The following is a 19,308-nucleotide window of genomic DNA, read 5'->3' on the forward strand; positions in this document are numbered from 1 at the left end:
AGACAAAGTTGGGATCTTCCCCACTATCTGCTTAATTGTTAACAGAAGGTATTAGTGGAAAACCATCAATGGTACGATGTTCCTTGTGTGTAGGGTGGTTCCAAGATACTTTGCTGCCTGAGGCAAAAGATAAGGTGGTGTCCCTCCGCATTCCGCAAACAGAAGCCAACACACTGGCAGCTGAATCTTACCTCAGTGTTGGCAGTGGGAGAGCATCCTCCACTACACTTGGGGGCAGCAGATCACTTAGGGAGTCCGTCCTGTGGAAGCCATTGTAAGACACTGCTCTGTCTACTCCCCACCCCTAAAAATCTTCCATATAAAGCATCTCTTCTACTGCGCCTAATGGTAGGGCCAGCCCTATCTGTGTGTGAAAAGATAAAAGGATATCAAGCTGAAGAGAAGAGTTGTTGCCTTCCTAATGGCACTAGCTAAGGCACAAGCTTGTTTTTATATATTTATTAAGACAAATATAAAAGACTACTGGAGAATCCTGGCTGTTTCATCTTTTTTTTTTTTAATTTGTCATGGTTAATAAAAACAAAACAGGAAGCTGGTACAGTTAGGCTGGACTTATTATTATTTCATTTGCTGGGTTGACTGCCAGTCTTTTAATTGTTTTTTTATTGATTTATGCTTAATTAATTTAATGTTATTTCCCATCTCATTTGTTATTAAATACTCATCTTCCTTGCTTCATATTGTAACAACTGGTGGTTGTAAGCAATAAATCTAAACTGATGTGATAACTGTAGAAATAAAGGCCAAACTATATGTTACATGGGATATTTGGGATTGGCACTGATGTATTTGTTTTCACTTAAGGGTAGCTGTGGGAAATTCCAAACAGCTCTGCAAAACTAGTGGTGGGGGTGTCACATGCTCCCCTCCCCAATCTTTGTCCCCCACCTTGCTTTGGGGCAAATACCTTTGTGGCTCAGAAATATCCACTGATCTAGCACAGAACAGAACAGCCATCCAGTTCTGACAATTGTACAAAATACAAGTGGGGCAGAAAAGGCAGCCATCAGTAATGTTTCCAAAATTCTCATCTGAAGGCCTCCCTGGAGACTGGACTTCCAAATTACCCAGTCTTGTTTCTAAACTGAGATTGACATATCCAGAATTTTTCATTGTTCCTTTTTTAAAAAAATAAACCCAAATTTTGTACAAAACACTCTGCATGCACAGTTTGACACAGCTTTGCATTCAGTCATGACATTTACCACCTCTCCATCACCAATGCACACAGATGCATTGGCAAAGCACACACACACACACACACACACACACACACACACACACACAAAAACCCCAAGTATGATGTTGTACATGTGGTTGGACCAAGATTATTTCATGTGTTTTGTCACATGTGCAGCAGTGCATATGTGCACCAATGAAAGACTGCATGAAATGTGTGATTACTTTGTGATTGCTTTTTTTCGCTGGCCCAGTTTACATTGAACACTAAACCAAACTATGGCTTAAGGAGAACAAACCAGAGTACATACAAATCACTCCTCCCTGAATCTGATACTGCCATGCTGCCCAGAACTAAGCCATACTTTGTCTTATTTATTTGACTTAATCCAAACCCAATTTCCTGATATGTCTTGCTCACAATAAACCATGAGTTGTAATAACCAAGATTTAATATTGGTTTTCTGCTTGGGGTTTGTTTGGGGGAGACAAAATATGAGCTTGCATTCCCATGTCACATTAGCCAAACCACTGGTAGCATGAGAGAAGCAGGACCAAAGGAAGAGCAGAGTAGCCACAATATTCACTCTGGATATCTGCACACTTGCTCCTTCCCATTAAACTATGGTTTGGCTTAATGCTATGTGCAAACCAGACCATAGTTTCATAAATGCATATGTGGACATCATTAATGTGATGGTGAGGAGATGTGAATGAACAGAAGGAAGTGAAAGCTGCAGCAAATGGTGCAAACTTCATTTCCATAATTAATTTTTGAAACTCCTCTACTTAATATAGAATTCAAAAAGGCTGGCATGCAGGGGAGAATCAACCAGAAACGGAAGAGGGGAAACCTCATCTCTCAACAAGTCATGCTAATTTGATGTTTTGGTCAAAAGAGCTATGAATCATGCACTGTTTATCAACCCAAGCTGCCCAGGCTATTCATTTAAAAAAAAAACCAGAGCTGATTCTAACACATGTACTTGTGATTTTATGCCCTGCATAATTTCCTTGCCACCTGCAGTTCTGTGCATTTCCCATGCTTATGCATTGAGTAGAAGAAGTTGGATAAGGAAGACAGGCACAAAAAGGAGTGGAAGAAGTAGAGGACAGGCTCAGACAAAAGCAATAGGTGAGACCTTCAGGTTTCCATCCCTCAACTTCACTCCACTGGCTAGAGTGTCAGACTAGGATCCAAGAAACTAGGGTTCAAATCCGCACTGGGTGACCTTGCGCCAGTCACCATCTCTCAGACCAACCTACCTCACAGGGTTGTGGTTAAATGAGGAAGAGGGGAGAACCATGTACACCAGCTTGAGCTCCATGGAGGAAAAAGGTGGGATATAAATGCAACAAATAATAATAATAATAATAATAATAATAATAATAATAATAATAATAATACATTAGCCATTTTAACACATGCATTCAAAGACATGAAAGGGGAGAGTGGCATCAGATTTGTTCTCGCTGTTGCTGATGTTCACATGCCCATTTGAAGTGTGAAAACACAACCGACACCCTTGCCAGTTGCATGTGTGTCTGTGACATGTAAAATGTGAACTGAGACTACAGATGTGAATAGGCTCTGCTTTAATATTGGCTGAAGGCACCTGATCCCTTTTTAAAGCTGACCCGATTCTACTTTTCCCACCTTCTCACAACATTTATGAATGCCAAAGGTACACCCAAATTCAACAGCTGTGTAAGCTTCAGAGATCAAGTGTCAGACATGCAAACATAATATGACACCCAGAATAGAACCCCAGTGTTTCAGTTCTATGAAATTCCTGGAAGCCTGACCAGTGAGTATACACATCAGGGTGCCTTTTGCTGCGGCAAGAAAACAGATGGCAAATAAGGAAGATCACTGCAGAGCACAGCGGGAAATAAAAATGGGGGGAGAGAGAAAAAACAACAGTGCAGGATCTGGGCTGGGGGCAGCATCAATGTCAGAACCCAGACACAACAAAGGTATTTGTGACTAGGAAAAGCAGCAGCCAAGGAAGTCCAATCTGTTCACGTCTCCCCTGTACTTCAATGGTCACAATGAGGGAGCTTTGAGGCACCACACATGCCAGACAGCTGACTCTCATGCAAGTAGAACAAGAGAGTAGCATCTCCAAGGAAAGAGGCACAGCTCAGTGCATGGGCGTAACCAGGATTTATGCAGGGGGGGGGGCAGGACACCCACCTGTCATCATCCACTGTCTGGCTCTGTCTAGCAGATTCTGAATGAAGTGTCTCAACAACTGCTGTTTTAAATTGCTCTCTTTTGACCCCAAGTACTCAGAAAAATCTGTCAAAATCTCCAGTCATTTGAAAACTAGGAAGTTAAATGAAAAAGTTAACATTAGGGAGTACCTTTCATGCAGTTAATAAGTATATTTTGCAAAACTACAAGGAACACGCCTTTTTCATTTATTTATTTTTAAAGAAATCTAGATTAAATAAAGATTTGCTGAAAATCTTTTTAGCACGTCCATCTCAAATTCTTCCTTTTCCCCCAATGTAGTAAGCATAGCCAATTGAGAGACTCCCCTGTCATCACCGACCTTAGCGAAGTCTTTACTCTCCACAAGGTACTACTGAACGACTGCTCTATGGCACAAGTGGTGCATGGCTGAGCAAGAGAGATGAGCAGAGCCTTGAGGTGAGGTATCGCTTAGTTGGGTTGCCATTTGCATTGCTAGAATGTGACACAACATTATCCAGGTGACCTCAGCAAGCATTTCAATTTCAAATATTCTGATTACTTCTACTGTTAGTTAAGTATTTTTATTTATTTACTTGATTGGGGGGCAGATGCCCCCTGCCGCCCTGGCTACACCCATATTGTTAGGTTCTGTTGGTGTCATGAAAGCCCTAAAGGGGTAATATATCGCTCCAGGCACAGGCACCAAGGAAAGCCTATGATGGTTATGGACTTTTTAAGGATACTACTGCTGAAATCTAAAGTTCTCCCAGCACAGATGTGGGAGAGGGTCCTTGGCTCAGTGGTACGGCATATGTTTCCATTCCCAGTTCAATCCTGCCCATCTTCTGTTAGAAGGATCAATGAGGTGAGACAAAATTCCTCTTCTAAGATTTCCCCCTGGATTTTCTCTACAGCCAACCAGGACAAGAAATGCTGTGCACACTGAAACCCATTTGACTATAATACTTCACTTGCTTGAGATTCCTAGTCTTCACAAAGAGCTCCCAGGATTCCTTTGCTGCAGCCAAGCAGGGAAAGAGAAGATGATGAGAGCCTCAGCAGGGTCAAGAAAGAAGTACTGCATTGACCAGTGATGCGGATTTGGGGGGGGGGATTGAATTGGAAAAATTCCTAGAAAAACCTTCCTATCAGGAAAAAAATTGCACTGGGTGATTTGCATCAGAAAATGTTCTGATCCCTAGAGTGATCTATTTTAGCATATTTCTCTTACTTATTAAAACAAACACCCCAATAAACCTATATTTGCCAAAGCCCATGTGTTGGACTACAACTCTCATCAGACCCAGCCAGCTAGTGGGAGTTGTAGTCCAAAGTATCTGGAGAGCACCTGGTTGGGGGAGACTGTACTAAACAAAGCTTTAAGAGCACCATGTGTTAATTTTCACTGTATTTCACCAGAAATATTTGAGAGAGAAAATTAAAGCACATTTAATGCGGTTAAAATGTTGTATTGTGTAGAAAACGTTATTGCAAAATGTGTAATGGCAATGCCATGCACGTCACTTAACATTACTGTATAGTCGTGCCTTGGTTTTCATAAAGCTTAGTTCTCAAATCTTTTGGCTCCAGAACACCACAAACCCAGAAGTGAGTGTTCTGGTTCGCAAACTATTTTGGGAAGCCAAACATCCAGCGCGGCTTCCACGGCTTCCAATTGGCTGCAGAAGCTTCCTGCGGCCAATCAGAAGCCGCACCTTGTTTCATAACATTTTGGAAGTTGAACGGACTTCTGAAACGGATTACGTTTGAAAACCAAGGTACGACTGTAATTACATTTAAGTGCGGGAGGGAACAGAGGCACTGAAAACTGTTGACACACAAATACAGGTTGACAGCCTAAAGAACGGTGCATGGTATATTCATGGCAAGTAATGAACTTGTGAAAAGGAAATTTTTCTTCACAGAAATAAAGCGCTGGGAAAATCTCCATCCCCTGCTCACTGAGGGTGAGCATTGGAATCAGTTTCTGTTGGAAGTAGCAAAGGAGGATGGAGCAACAGAAGTAAAGTCAGTCGCAGACAAGGCTCTGAGCCAAAGCCTCAGACCCAGGGGGACGGGATACAGTAAACAGAACCAGGCGGGTAAATGGCTAAGCAGTAAGGATGGGCAAACATGTGACTCTTTCAGGGCATGAACACATTAAGGTGGTTGCTACCTCCTGCTATGTTTCAAGTCACACTTTATGTTGCCGGACACATTATTCACCTGATTTGTTTCCCGTGCCTGAGGTCCTCTCACAGCTGTTATTCAGTGAAGCCATCACCTGTGCTTATACAAACCTCAGCTTAATGAGAGATTACATTTTCAAACTGGATGAAAGCTGGTTTGAGGGAAAGCACATGAAACAGCAGTATTTCTAAAGAAGCTGTGGAATACAGATGGATTGTGACAGGGAGCATGGGAGGGGGTAGGTAAGCCCCGCCCTGCATAATCAATCACATGACAGGAAACATCCACATCATTTGAGGGCTTGTCCCCCTCAAATATTTTATTGGGGGTGGAGCAAAGGGATCTTAGCATCTAGGAGTTGACTTCCAAGGATTGTGACTAATGCTATGCATTTTGGGCTTCAAACACCAGTTGTGGGAGTGCACTGGAGCCAGAGTAAATGGGAGTGTGTACACCATACCCTCAAACTCCTGGACTGAAAAATCTGGGATCAGCAGCGGCGCGGCACCGGAAGTCGCTTCTACGCATGTCCAGACATGCGTACAAGCGACTTCCTGTGCCGGCGCTGCCCAATTTCCGGTGCCCAGACATGGGCACAGCAGCACCGGAAGTCGCTTCTAGACATGTCTGGATATGTGTAGAAGCGACTTCCGGTGCTGCTCTGCCCGATTTTTGAAAATCCGGGGGAATTACAGGATATTTCACCATTTGGGACAACAGCGGGAAACAGCTTTAAAAATGGGGGTTTCCCGCAAAAAACGGGAGACTTGGCAGGTATGGTATACACAATCTCAGTTTCTCTGTTTCTCATTCTCCCAGTGTTGGCCACATTTATACCATAGTCTTGAAGCACTATTATGCCACTTTAAATACTCATGACTTCCTCCCAAAGAATGCTGGAAGCTGTAATTTGCTAAGGGTGCTGAGAGTTGTTAGAAGACCCCTGTTTCCTTCCCAGTGGTTTCCTTCTCAGACAGATTTCACAATTAATCCCTCTTCATGGGGAACTCTGGAAATTGTAGCTCTGGGGGTGGAAAAGAGGTTTCTTAATAACTCTCAGCACTCTTAACAAAAACTATAGTTCCCAGGATTCTTTGTGGTATTATAGCATTTTTAATGGATGGTGTGAATGTGGCCCTTGTTCAGTTCTTTACATTTCTATAACAGTTAGTGGAGTGTTTTTCTTTAAGACCTCATGAAAATTCATCATCATTTCAGTGCAAATTTCTCCTAACAGAGCAGGTTCTGGTATGTAGTTTTGACTGATGTACTTCTTCTTCTTCTTTTTAAAAAGCAAAATAGCCACCTCAGACCACCTCATAAAAAGGTAAGTAATTAATGTATTAAGAGCAAACATTCATAGAACTGTAGACTAATATGCATTTTTAAGTTCTGGACTTGAGCAGTAGCGCAGGAAGTGCAAATCAATTAAGTTCACTTAATTGTGGAGGGAACAATATCTTTAAGGATCTCTAACAGCAAAAAATACATAGCATAAAAACAAAAGCAACATCTAAAAGCCCTCACAAAACAGAAACTTCACCAGACCATGAACTTCTCTAGGAAAAGAACGCCAGAAATGCGAGGTCAGACCAGAAAGCGCCCCGTCTCTGGTCAAAACCTGCCTTTCTTCAGCTGGATTGGGACCACATAGCAAGAATTTGTAAAGCACGTGTTCTTACCCAAAGACTTATAGGAACTGTGGCTCCATAAGGAGGAAGCTGGAGATCTCAAGATTCTTGGGGGACGCCATGACTGTTAAAGTGGTATAAATATGCTTTGAATGCATGGTGTGGATTGGCAGGTTCATGTAGAAGCAGGTGGTCCCTTTAGAATATATATAAAATACCACTACCATTGAAAACCAAAAACCAAAAACCCAACAGCAAACTAACTTCAGACATGGATGAATAACAGCACTCAATTATTGCTGTTCTACTTTAAGCTGCAAGTGATGCGGCAACTCTGGGTTGTGTCCAATACTATTCCTACTTAGAGACCCATTGTAAATAATGGACATGCCTTCTTTCTGATGCAGCTTGATTCTAAAGTTAGTAATTAATGCAGAGCTGGGGTGGCTTAATACCAAGAGAAAAGGTTTCCTTATAGCCTCTGTTATGAAGAAATTCACCCAAAAAAGGTACAACAGAATTTGCCAGTCATCTGAAACAGGCACTCTCTTTTGTCTGATGATACCCCACCATTATTGCTGCAACTATGCAAAGGGAACTGTCCACCCAAACTTAGAGGAACTGTCCATCCTCGTTATTGGGCATTTGTCAGTCATATTCCATTCACAGGCCTTGAACTATCCAAATATTCACTTTCTAGAGATGGCAGCAAATGGTTGGACTACCTGAGGTCTCAATGGCTAAAGTAGATGATCCGAATTGCAGAGTTCTTGCAATTACATAGTTCCTGCCTTTCATATCCTTTCGCAAATAATAATAGCAGTGTCATAGCTGCCAAGTTATCCCTTTTTTAAAGGGATTTTCCCTTATGCTGAATAGGCTTCCTCGCGAGAAAAGGGAAAACTTGGCAGCTATGAGCAGTGTGTGTCGGGGGGGGTCATTATTTTTGTTTGTTATTACGGCATGCATTTTTGTGTTTTTATGTTGTAAACCACCCTGTGATCTTCCAATGAAGGGCGGTACAGCAATTTAATAAATAAAATTGCCAGTCCCTGCAAAGTTGGTGTGCTCTTAGAATGGACAGCCTACCTTGCAACCAAGCTAGAACTAGAACCAGACCTAACAATCAATGATTCACACCTTGCAACATACATGCTGAGCTGCGTAGCTGTAGAAGGTGTACTACAGTCCTCTCCACTTCTGCAGAGCTCCTTCAGAACCTTAAGTATAAACAGATCAACCTTCCCCAGGATCCAACACACTGCTCTTTCCTTTGTCTTTCTTTCAGTGTCTCTTCGCACTGCATAGTTAAACTATGGTAAATGTAATAGTGGCCACCAACGTGGAGAGCCTTAAAGGAGGACTGAGAAATTCATGGAGGAGACAGCTGTCAATGACTACTAGCCATGATGGCTATGCTGTCCCTTCAGAGCTAAATGCTAGCGCCTGGGAATCACAAGTGGAGAAAGAGCTGTTGTGCTTGGGCCCTGCTTGTAGGCTTCACATAGTCATCTGATTGGTCACTGTGTGAACAGGATACTGAGCGAGATGGGGCCCCTTTGGCCTGATCCATCAGGATGCTTTCTTATACCGCTATTTCACTCAACCTCTCACTGCACACCACCCTTCCACCTTGTTCCTTTCTCTACGAATGAACACCACCAACTGTTTTACTTCTCTTTTCCCTCCTCTCTCAAGCTTCCCATTTCCCACTCAGGCAGCTCTCGTGCCTCCCCTCTGCCCATCTTCCTCCTTAGCATCAATCTGTCACCCATGATCCCTCTCCTTTCTCCCAGCCTTCCCCTCCCCTCTCCCACCAGCTGTGCCTCTGGAAAATCTAGAAATAAACTGCAGAATGTTAATTTATGAATCAAGGAGGAGTCATGGGGGACCACTTGATTTCATTCCCCACCAGGGCCCAGCATTTTCTATTATCTTTCCCTACAGCAGATAGCTGCTTCACCTACCCCTCAGACTTTCTCTCTCTCTCTCTGCCCCCCTGCTGCCACCACTGTAACAGCCAGCCATGTTGACACCATCCCCGCATCCCCCCACTTCCCTGCCCCAGTGAAAGATTCAAACAATCAGATCTATGTCTGGTCTTTGACCTGCTGAACTGAAACCTCACTTGACCTTGGCAGCCCTGCCTAGGGGTGCAGAATTTTGACAAGCTCCAAACCAAAAAAAAAAGATCAACAAGAAATGCAGTATAAAACATAACAAACCCCAACATTATTTCCTCAGTATTAAAAAAAGAAGCAAGTGATACACATCTTGACAAAACAAGGGAAAGGAAGAGCCATCCTCAGGCACATGAAAGGTGTTGAAAATCATACATGAATACAAAATGCCAGTGCCCAGAGAGTTACATCCCAGTTAGAGACACTGAAAATAAACCTCTTGACCATGAACCCCTTTTGGGGGGGGTAGAGAGAGGGGAGAAAGGGGCCATTTTAAATGGATAACAAGATCAGCATTCATCTGCTGAGGCCCACTGAGTCACACATGCTTAACTATACTAGAGACAATCCCATTTTTGCACCTCTGCTTTTTAAAATCATTTTCACCATCATCTTCTTATTGCTGCTTAACAAAGATACACTTGTTGTCTTCCATTCTGGTGCCCAAATACAAACAGATCCTAAAACCTGACATGAAACAGAAGGAGCAAAGAGAGCAGTATGGAGTAGGATAGTGCATGGTGACAGTTCCTTACTAGGATAATGTAGCCATACATACAAGTCTGGGACAAAGGGAGGAAGCCTAGCAGAAGAAACAACCAGCATTTCAGGATCACAGACTAATGTCTTATGGGGGAACATCCTTACATTGTATTAGCCTGCAAAGCCCCCTTTCAAAACAAAAGAAAATACAGAAATGGCTTGAATGCACTGGCCAGGACACACACACACACACACACACACACACACACACACACACACACACACACACACACACACACAGAGTACTACAATAAGGCCAAGTCTCTCTCGTGAATCTGAATAACAACCAGAGCCTGTATTGTTCCCTTTCAATGGGAAGCCCATCAAGGCAGCTCCTGCCGCTGACATCCGCGTTGACACTTCAGTCAGCGGCAAGAACAGATTTCTGCATTTGCTATCGCAAGCCCCCCTTCCCATTTCCCCTCCATCCCTTCGAGAGTTAAACTGCTAGAAGATGTCAGTCTCCCGATTTTCTGACATTGCTGTTATTTATTTATTTTTATTTAATAAAAAAAAACCATTTACAAATCAGAGAGGAAGGGGGCAGCTGAGATGCAAGGTGCTTCGAAGACAAGGAACAAGACCCCCTCCACCAAAGCCAGGTTTACGTACCACTATAAAACAAAAAACAAAGCATGCATTTTCTGGGGTCCTCTTTTTCCCTGCAGTGGGGAGGGAGAAGCTAATTGATTGCAAAAGCAGAAGAATGCGTGGCTCAGGTGTCTTGCAAACGGAAGGGCCACAGGCCAGCCCTGTTCCCAGTGTAACAGCAGCAAAGGAAAAAATGAGGTTGGGGGAAGCATTACCTGCAGTCTGCCCTGTCATGCTGTATCCAGACTGTCGGCCTCTTAGGGTCTGGTATTGTCATCGAAAGCAATACCCTTTGCAGGAAAAAGAAGAAGAATGGGGAGTGGGTAAGGAGGGAAAGGAAGGCACGCTCCTGGCTTAGTCCATTAAAAGGCTTCCCTTTCTCCCCATAGAGCAGCTTCTGACCTCCAATCCTAACATTAGTAGCTTGGATGCTTCACTGCCTCAGTGCTGTTTCCTAGCACATGTCGTCACCAGGCTCCTGCCGCCCTGATTGGCTGAGAGGGAGCAGATAATAATACTACTAATAGCACTGGCAGGGCAGGGGAAGACAAATCTTATGTTTCAGAGACAAGCAGCTTTGGGAATCTGAGGAGGGCGGCCTCGTTCAGAAACTTGAATCCAGCCCCCACGCCAGTGGCCTTTGACCTTTTCCCTCCACTGGCTTTAGATTAAAGCCTATGCAAACTTTTAAAATGTTGTGCTTACCCAAGCACATTCCTTATGACTATATGAATGTAAAGGGTATTATATTATTGTTATTGTTGTTATTGTTGTTATTGTTATTATCACCATCATCAGTATTAAATGTGATTATTTCAGGATCCAGAGCAGCAGCAGCAACAACAACAACTGCCCTCTTAGAGCAACTCACACTCTGGGTCATAAAAGAATTTTAAAACACACAATTTAAACAAGTGGCAACATAAAACACACACTAGTCTAACCAGGCACGTCTCACAAACCAAATTTAATAATATGGCATGGTTCAAAATAAAGAACAGCACTCATTTAAAAACTAGCCCAGAATCTTTGTGTATGAGAACTTGATTATACTATTATTATTATTATTATTATTACTACTACTATTATTATTTAAAAAGGCCAGTTTGAAAGCAGATAACAACAAAATATTCTTAATCCAAAGATTTTCAAAGAAACCCTAATAGAAATAGACTGAAATAGAGGAGCAGATTTTTATTTTATTTTGTATACACACACAAAAATTAATTGCACTTCAGGACCGCTGCGCACACATGTGGTTGGATTGCAACCCTGACAACACAAATGAATTTCTTAAAAGCTACCTTAAAAAAAAAAACTATGGTAAGATAGCAGAACTGCTGGTTGCTTATTATTATTATTATTAGGGGGAAAGGAGCCAGTATTTCTTGGCTGTCTTGCTTTGCTCAAAGCAAGAGAATAGATAACTGTAACAAACATTTAAAGGCTGACATATTGGGGTCGTTAAAGAGACACATTACATGTGTTAATCTCATGCGCTGCTTGAGGAAGCCACCTCACTTGGATGAATGGTAAAGCTGGGTTAGCATCCACCAGAAGGTAAAGAGAGGAAGGCAGATGCGAAAGGGGGGGGGGTTCCTGCAACCAAGTTACAATCACTAATAAGGCCCTCACATGCATAGTTTTCTTATTTTTATGCTGTGTCTATGACCAATGTGCCAGGGGTAACGTGTTTACATGTGATGAAGTTACAGGTAGCTACACTATTACCTTCAGCCCAAAAGGATGGTTTCTGCCACACTAAGAAAAATGACACACTTTTACATTAGAATGTCGAAAATCTTGTCATCATATTCATTTTTCATTAATTGCATCATCTGGCAGAAAACACAAAGGAAACCCAGATAAGCATTGTACGGTGTGTTGGCTTTGAGTCCCCCCCCAACCCCGCCCAATCAAATATCCATATGATCATTCTGATGTCACTGCAAGAAATGGTGCTCTGAGATTTCCAAGTGTGTTTCCTTGGGAGTATCACTGGAAATAGATTCAATCACATACAGATGCTCTACAGGGGAAAGAATTGGGCACTTCCACAGCAATGTACCTACTACAGCTCCTCCATGGAAATTTCACAGCTGACTGTAGCTCACCGTAGCCTAGTATGGAATGACAACATTGTATGATGTGCTGCTGTTCAACATTCTGTCTGGGCAGGGCCAGACAGCCCATGAGGCAAGTTGAGGCAACTGCCTCGGGTGGCAGGTTCCACAGGGGCAGCAGATCCCAACGGAGAGCTTTATTCTTGTTCCTGATGTCAGGTCTTCACTCATCCCTTCCATCCTTGTTTTGTTTTTTAAAATAATTTTTTATTGATTTTACATAATAAAAAGAACATATGCATAACATATTTTCCACCCTCTCCCACCCCCCCTCCAAGAGACACCATTTTGTGGTTCACTCAGATGCTAATGTGTTTGGGTCTCCTGCATGGTGAGGCAATCCCCCACTTGCTTTGGTGGAAAGAGCTCCTCAGCATCTCACATTAAACCTAACTACCAGTCTAGTGGACCAAAGAGAGTCAGTGTGGTATAGTGGTTAGAATGATGGACTAAAACCTCGGAGACTAGGGTTCAAATCCCCACTAAGCCATAAAGCTCACTAGGTGACCTTGGGCCAGTAACTGCCTCTCAGCTAACCTGCTTCACAGCATTTTCATGTGGAAATGGGAAGCATAGCTGCCAAGTTTTCCCTTTTTTCGCGAGGAAGCCTATTCAACATAAGGGAATTTCCCTTAAAAAAAGGGAGAACTTGGCAGCGATGATGGGAAGTGTGTGGGGGGGGGGGAACCACCTTCAGCCGCTTGGAAGATGTAAATCTAATAATAAGTAAATGAAAGGTTTTTAAATTTTGGTTGCCCACTTTCACATACACTTAAAAGGGGATTCAAAGTTTGAGTTGGGGAAATAGTCAGCCATCACAGCTGATCTAGAGTCAACCAGATGAGCAGCAAGAGTACACCAAAAAAGAAATGAGATGTTGGAGGTGGAAAACTGGAAGACTAAGGAAGAATCTGCCTGTCAATCAAAATATTCCAAAATAGCAATTCATTAGTTCCCAGAAGGCATCATTTGACAGCTCATGGCATTAAAAGATCCCTTCTGTTGTTTAATTTTACACAGGCTGCTCATGAATAGCAACATTCTCTCATAAACAGTCTCCCCATTGCCCCCTGAGCAGTTAGCTGTGAGCCCCAAGGAGGAAGTGGGACTTTGTGATATCAGATGGCTTAAAGATTATGACATCAGAGCAGTCAAGCCAATGGCAAGATATTGGGTCTGGGTGCAAATGCTGGGTGCCTGAGCAGACTAGCTCGCAATGAGAATGAGTCTTGTGAGAGAAGCAGAAAGCAGTCAGATGGAGAGATGGTAAGAATTCAGGGGGGGAGACATCACTCAGAGCCCAACATCCAAACAAGCCTTTTCAAGAACACCAGTAAGTCATTTTATGTCATTGTGTGAAAATCAGCTTTCATCAAAATGTGAACATCAGGAAAGTGCTTGCATTCTCAAAATAACTAAGAAGATAATTTCAAAGAGATAGATGAAAGTTGCACTGTGCATTGAAAGTTTGCCTTAATGAGGATTAGAAACTTTGCTCTTTTATCAATGCTTTGGATTTCAATTCACATCAGTCCCAGCCAGCAGAGCCATATGAAGGTGGAGCTTATGGAACCACAGCCATGCTGTCTACGGCTGATGGGAGCTGGGAGTCCAAGACATCTGGAGGGTAATAGATTGGCCTGGCCTATTCATGTTAAAACAGGAGATAAGGATAAGTGTCTGGAGGCGGTTGGAGGATGGATGGTGGATAACAGATTGAGGTTGAATCTTGACAAGACTGTTTTTGGGCGACAGGAGGCAGGCAGGTGTGGAGGACTCCCTGATCCTGAATGGGGTAACTGTGCCCCTGAAGGACCGGGTGCGCAGCCTGGGAGTCATTTTGGACTCACAGCTGTCCATGGAGGTGCGGGTCAATTCTGTGTCCATTGGCTCTACATTGGCTCCCAGTATGTTTCCGAGCACAATTCAAAGTGTTGGTGCTGACCTTTAAAGCCCTTAATGGCCTCGGTCCAGTATACCTGAAAGAGCGTCTCCACCCCCATCATTCTGCCCGGACACTAAGGTCCAGTACTGAGGGCCTTCTGATGGTTCTCTCGCTGTGAGAAGCCAAGTTACAGGGAACCAGGCAGAGGGCCTTTTCGGTAGTGGCACTCGCCCTGTGGAACGCCCTCCCACCAGATGTCAAAGAGAAAAACATCTACTAGACTTTTAGAAGACATCTGAAGGTAGCCCTGTTTAGGGAAGCTTTTAATGTTTAACAGACCATTGTATTTTAATATTTTGTTGGAATTCGCCCCGAGTGGCTGGGGAAACCCAGCCAGATGGGCGGGGTATAAATTTTATTATTATTATTATTATTATTATTATTATTATTATTATTATTATTATTATTTAGTTCTTCACAACAAAAAGGGTGTGGGAGCGAGGGGAGATACACCCTCTCTGTGCCCCATGCTTTCTACAGCAGTCAGTTGTTTGAAACACTTTCCTCTTGACTCAGCATTTTTCTCTCCACTGCTCTTTTTGCAGGGCTGGCTCAAGACATTTTGCTGCCTGAGGCAGAACTACAAATGGTGCCTCTGACACACACACACAAGAGAGAGAGAGAGAGAGAGAGAGAGAGAGAGAGAGAGAGAGAGAGAGGCAGGCAGGGGGGGGGTCAAGCTCAGAAGTCAAGGGCAGAGTACCCAAGATAGGAAACCTGAGGCAAAGGATCCAAGCAGCATTTTTCATCATCATAATCTGTTTATTTCTATACCACTTTTGGCCAAAACCCCCAAAGCTGTGAACTAATTAATACAAGAGAAAATATAATAGCATTGGTTGGTATCCATCAGTCTCAGGGGACAATGGAGGAGTGTGTCTTTGGAGGTGAGGTCAAACTGTTGGAAGTTGCAGTGCCTGCTGTGGAATTGCATCTTGCCTTTTAAATATTATTGCAATATTTTATTTATTGGTTTTTAAAAATGTGTGGTGCATAAACTGGGTGGTGAAGGTACCATTGCTCGGTGGTAGAATATATGCTTTGCAGACAGAAGGTTGCAACTTAAATTCTAGAACCCCCTCAGATCACAACTTTCACCTGAGACACTGGAGAGCTATATTTCCCTGTTAGACCAGTTTGTACTGAGCTAAAGAGGGAACGGTGGTCTGCCCTGCTGAAATGCAACTTCATAAGCTCCTGCTGCAATGTTTTAGCAACATCTGAATTTCTTAACACAAAACGCCTCCCCACTTTTTCTCTCACCACCACCACCCCACTTAAATCCGAGACAGTACGCTTTACTTCCACGCAATTCTGGCCCATCAGCAATTTAAATCGCTCACAACAGCAACACCACAAGGCTATTTTTGCCCTTGCTATTTGTCACGGCTGGGACGTTTCAAGAGGGAGAGCATCAAAAAGAGAGCAAGAAGCGCAAGGGAAACGCAAAATTAAAGTTTTTGGACCACTTCGACTATGATGTCATGGTTTCCCAGCTGCACTCTGATTGGCCAGCGTGGCTCGAGCATCTGCTGAGAGCTAAGGGCTGGTTAGCTGCCGGAGGTTCAGACCTTTCAGAGCAGGTTTGGATCAGGGCTGGTTGTCCTGACAACCTGGGGAGTGTCAGCAGCTCCTCCTGGTAACCAAATAACGAAGCTGCTGTCATCCCCTCTCAATCCCCCCCCCCCCATGGATGAGATCTTTCATCAGAGAAGAGATCGTTCGTATTGTCTGAATAGGAAACGCGCAAGCAGAAAAGGTTGGAGAGCGCCTTGTCGTTCGCTTGCTTGCTTGCTCGCGGACCACGCACGCACCCCCTGCTTAGTGCTGGGTAGATCAGGAAACACCTAACAACAGATTACTATGGACACCCGTGTCGGGCAGCCTGACAGCTTTGCATGTGTGGTAGCGATGCTCATCTGAGGGAGATCCTCTGGTTCTTTTGAAAACTCCAAGCACAGGACAGGGATTCCTCAGTACTGGTCCTCTCCTACCACCACTACCCGCAATAAAATAAAATACCATAAAGTATTTTTTTAATGGTTAGTAAAAACCAAGCTCTTCAATGGTATTTGTCTCAGACCAGAGACTGGTGAAACCAGGGAATGATGGTGAGGGAAAAGAAAAAACTCTAAATGCTTTGATCTGGTTTTCCAATTCTCCAATCCATTTGTTGTTTGAATGTTAGCAGGACTGAGTTGTTTATTTTTCAGTTATGCTGATTAGATCTTGGACTTTTTTTTTTAAAAAAAGAAAATCATAAGACACATTAAGGTAATTGTCAGAAAGCAGGACCAAAATGAATAGTATATGATTAATTAGTTAATAGAAACCTATGTTTTTGATGTCCCTACTTATCATATTTAATGATCCTGGAAAATCACCCTGACCCTGGAAAATTACTGTCCCTATTTTTAGATTTTAACCCTTGCTGGATTCAAAACTCCAAAAATTAGAAGGGACTCAGGCAGCATACAGATTACCCCCCCCCAAAAAAACTCAGAATAATATTCTGAACTCCTGACAACATATTGTCATAACCCTGGTGCTTAGTAGTGACCTGGACACAGACACAGGGGCTATGGGGCTTGTGGTGCCAACAGAAACTACTGAACTACTGAGTCCAGTATGTCAGAAATCTAGAGGACTGAGATGCCAGAGACCTCTGAGCTTATCCCCAAGCACAGGGGCAGCATACTTGCCTCCAAATACCTCGCACTACCCAGGTCAATGGGCTCCACATATGAATCCCTGGCCCTGCAAATACAATAGAATGCTAGGACCGCAGAGGTTCTAGATGTCAGTGTATAAAAGGCTTTAGTGTGGTCCCAGGTGTACTGGCCACAAATGTTACCGTATATTCTGCCTCCACTGCTTGATGCAGAATAGCTCTGAATACCAGTTGCTGAGACTTACAAGTGGGAAGAGAGCTGTTGCACTCAGGTCCTGCTTGCACTGACTGGCCACTGTGAGAAATGGATGTTGGATGAGATGGGCCTTTGGCCTGATCCAGTACGGGTCTTCTTATGATCCTATGTTGCTGGAGCAAGTTGCTCAGTAGGAACTCGCCTTCCTCCACCAAACCCCAGAGGTTCCTCCACAGGACCAGAACAGGATGCATATTGCATGGACAGGCGGAGTCCAGTCCTGAGCTACCAAGAGCTGCACTGGGATCCAGGGGGCTGCACGTGACCATGCAAAAGTTGCCCCCCATTTGATGAGGGGAGCAGTCATTATAGAACAATATGGGGAAGGGCTGTGGTTCATTGGTTAAAGGGCAGCATAGACATTGCATGCAGAAGGTCCCATGTTTTATCCCTGGGGGTTTTCAGTTAAGTGAACATAGCACTGCAGTTCTACACACTTGCCTGCCCCTCCCCATTTCAGACAATGATCATCTGGCCCTTGTTTTGGCAGCTTAACTATATTTCAAGGTAATGATATGTAAATATGAATATTAACACATTTCAATTAAAGCACCAGCCCATTCAGACTGTTTAATGGACATCTGAATATACTGGTATTATACTTCATTAAGTGGCTCCTGAATGCCAGTTAACTAATTTAATACTTTATCACTTACCAATAATAAGTTAGTGTTGGTGTTCCCCCACCCACCCAGCCACAGCACAGTTGTGGGTGGTGGGCATGGTTCAATTTTCATTAGAGACAGGAAGAGATGAGGTTGCCACCTCTTTAAAAAGCTAGTTCTCAGGACTTTGTTTTATTTATATTTGCTAAAGAAGCAAACACAACATTAAAAAAAAAACAGGAGAGGGGCTTCCATCATTCTGGGTCCATGGGCACATTTGCAAACAGGAGAGATAATAATGGACATCTCTCACACACAGCTCTGCAACCAATCATGTACCACAAGTTGTTCAATTGCCTACAACAGAATAACTATTTGGCCCCACGCATCACTGGCATGTGGCCCCTGGGAGGTTACTCAGAAGGCCTTCAGTCTAAAAAAGATTCCCCATCCCTTAGCCTGGCCGAGCTGGGCTCTCCTTGAGTTTTTATTATGCCAGGGCTGGGTTGGCAGGACCTCAGCTTAGCTTGGAGTGGAGCAGTATCTCTGCTTCTGCCAATTTGCCACTCTAATCTGGCTAATGAATGGGCAGCTTTAGGCCAAGGGGGTCACCCAGAGAACCACATCTGTCTTGGTTACTGTAACCTCATCTCGCTTTGCTAACAACATCCTAATGGCTCTCTTTGCCAAGTTGCGACATTTGAGTGGGTCACTGGCAGGTGTAGGTTCTCCCTGTGAATGGCTGATAGGCAGATGGCTCCCATTGTGAGAAAGTCCTTCATCTGAATTAAAGGTGAGAGTGTAATCCAGAAGGGCATTCGGGTATCCAAATGTTCTCTGACCTTCATGCTACAGTACCTCTTCTCTGCTTGAACCCACACAACCTTACAGATTTCCCCCTCCGTTACGGAACCCATGATGCATAAGCAATGCCAATATTCATGTCTGCTCTTTCAGCAACATCCTCAACCCAGAAGCCCTTATCTCAAATCCCAGATAGGCAGGGGCAATTTGAAGACTCTCTGTACGTGTTCAAAGACACTCAATTCATATTCACTTGTCAGAGGGCAGGCTGCTGCCATTTAAAACTAGTTTTACATGGAGGCCAACATCAGAAAGCTAGTGAGAGAAGTGATGGGAAGCCATTCCTTTCTTCTGGCTATGGTTCTCACC

At 43.5% G+C, this 19,308-nt stretch overlaps 1 protein-coding gene across 2 annotated transcripts in view; it reads right to left on the reverse strand.

Annotated features, from left to right (window-relative positions):
- Positions 1–10,987, reverse strand: part of PAK3 (p21 (RAC1) activated kinase 3) — a 92,814-nt gene extending 81,827 nt beyond the window's left edge. For both annotated transcript variants that reach the window (XM_035113764.2, XM_035113763.2), the window contains exon 1: positions 10,751–10,987. The gene's annotated coding sequence lies outside the window, so the exon portion shown is untranslated. The remainder of the gene's footprint in view (positions 1–10,750) is intronic.
- Between the last annotated feature and the right edge of the window lie 8,321 nt (positions 10,988–19,308).

The sequence above is a fragment of the Zootoca vivipara genome, chromosome Z (genome assembly GCF_963506605.1).
Source record: "Zootoca vivipara chromosome Z, rZooViv1.1, whole genome shotgun sequence".
Taxonomy (NCBI): Eukaryota; Metazoa; Chordata; class Lepidosauria; order Squamata; family Lacertidae; genus Zootoca; species Zootoca vivipara.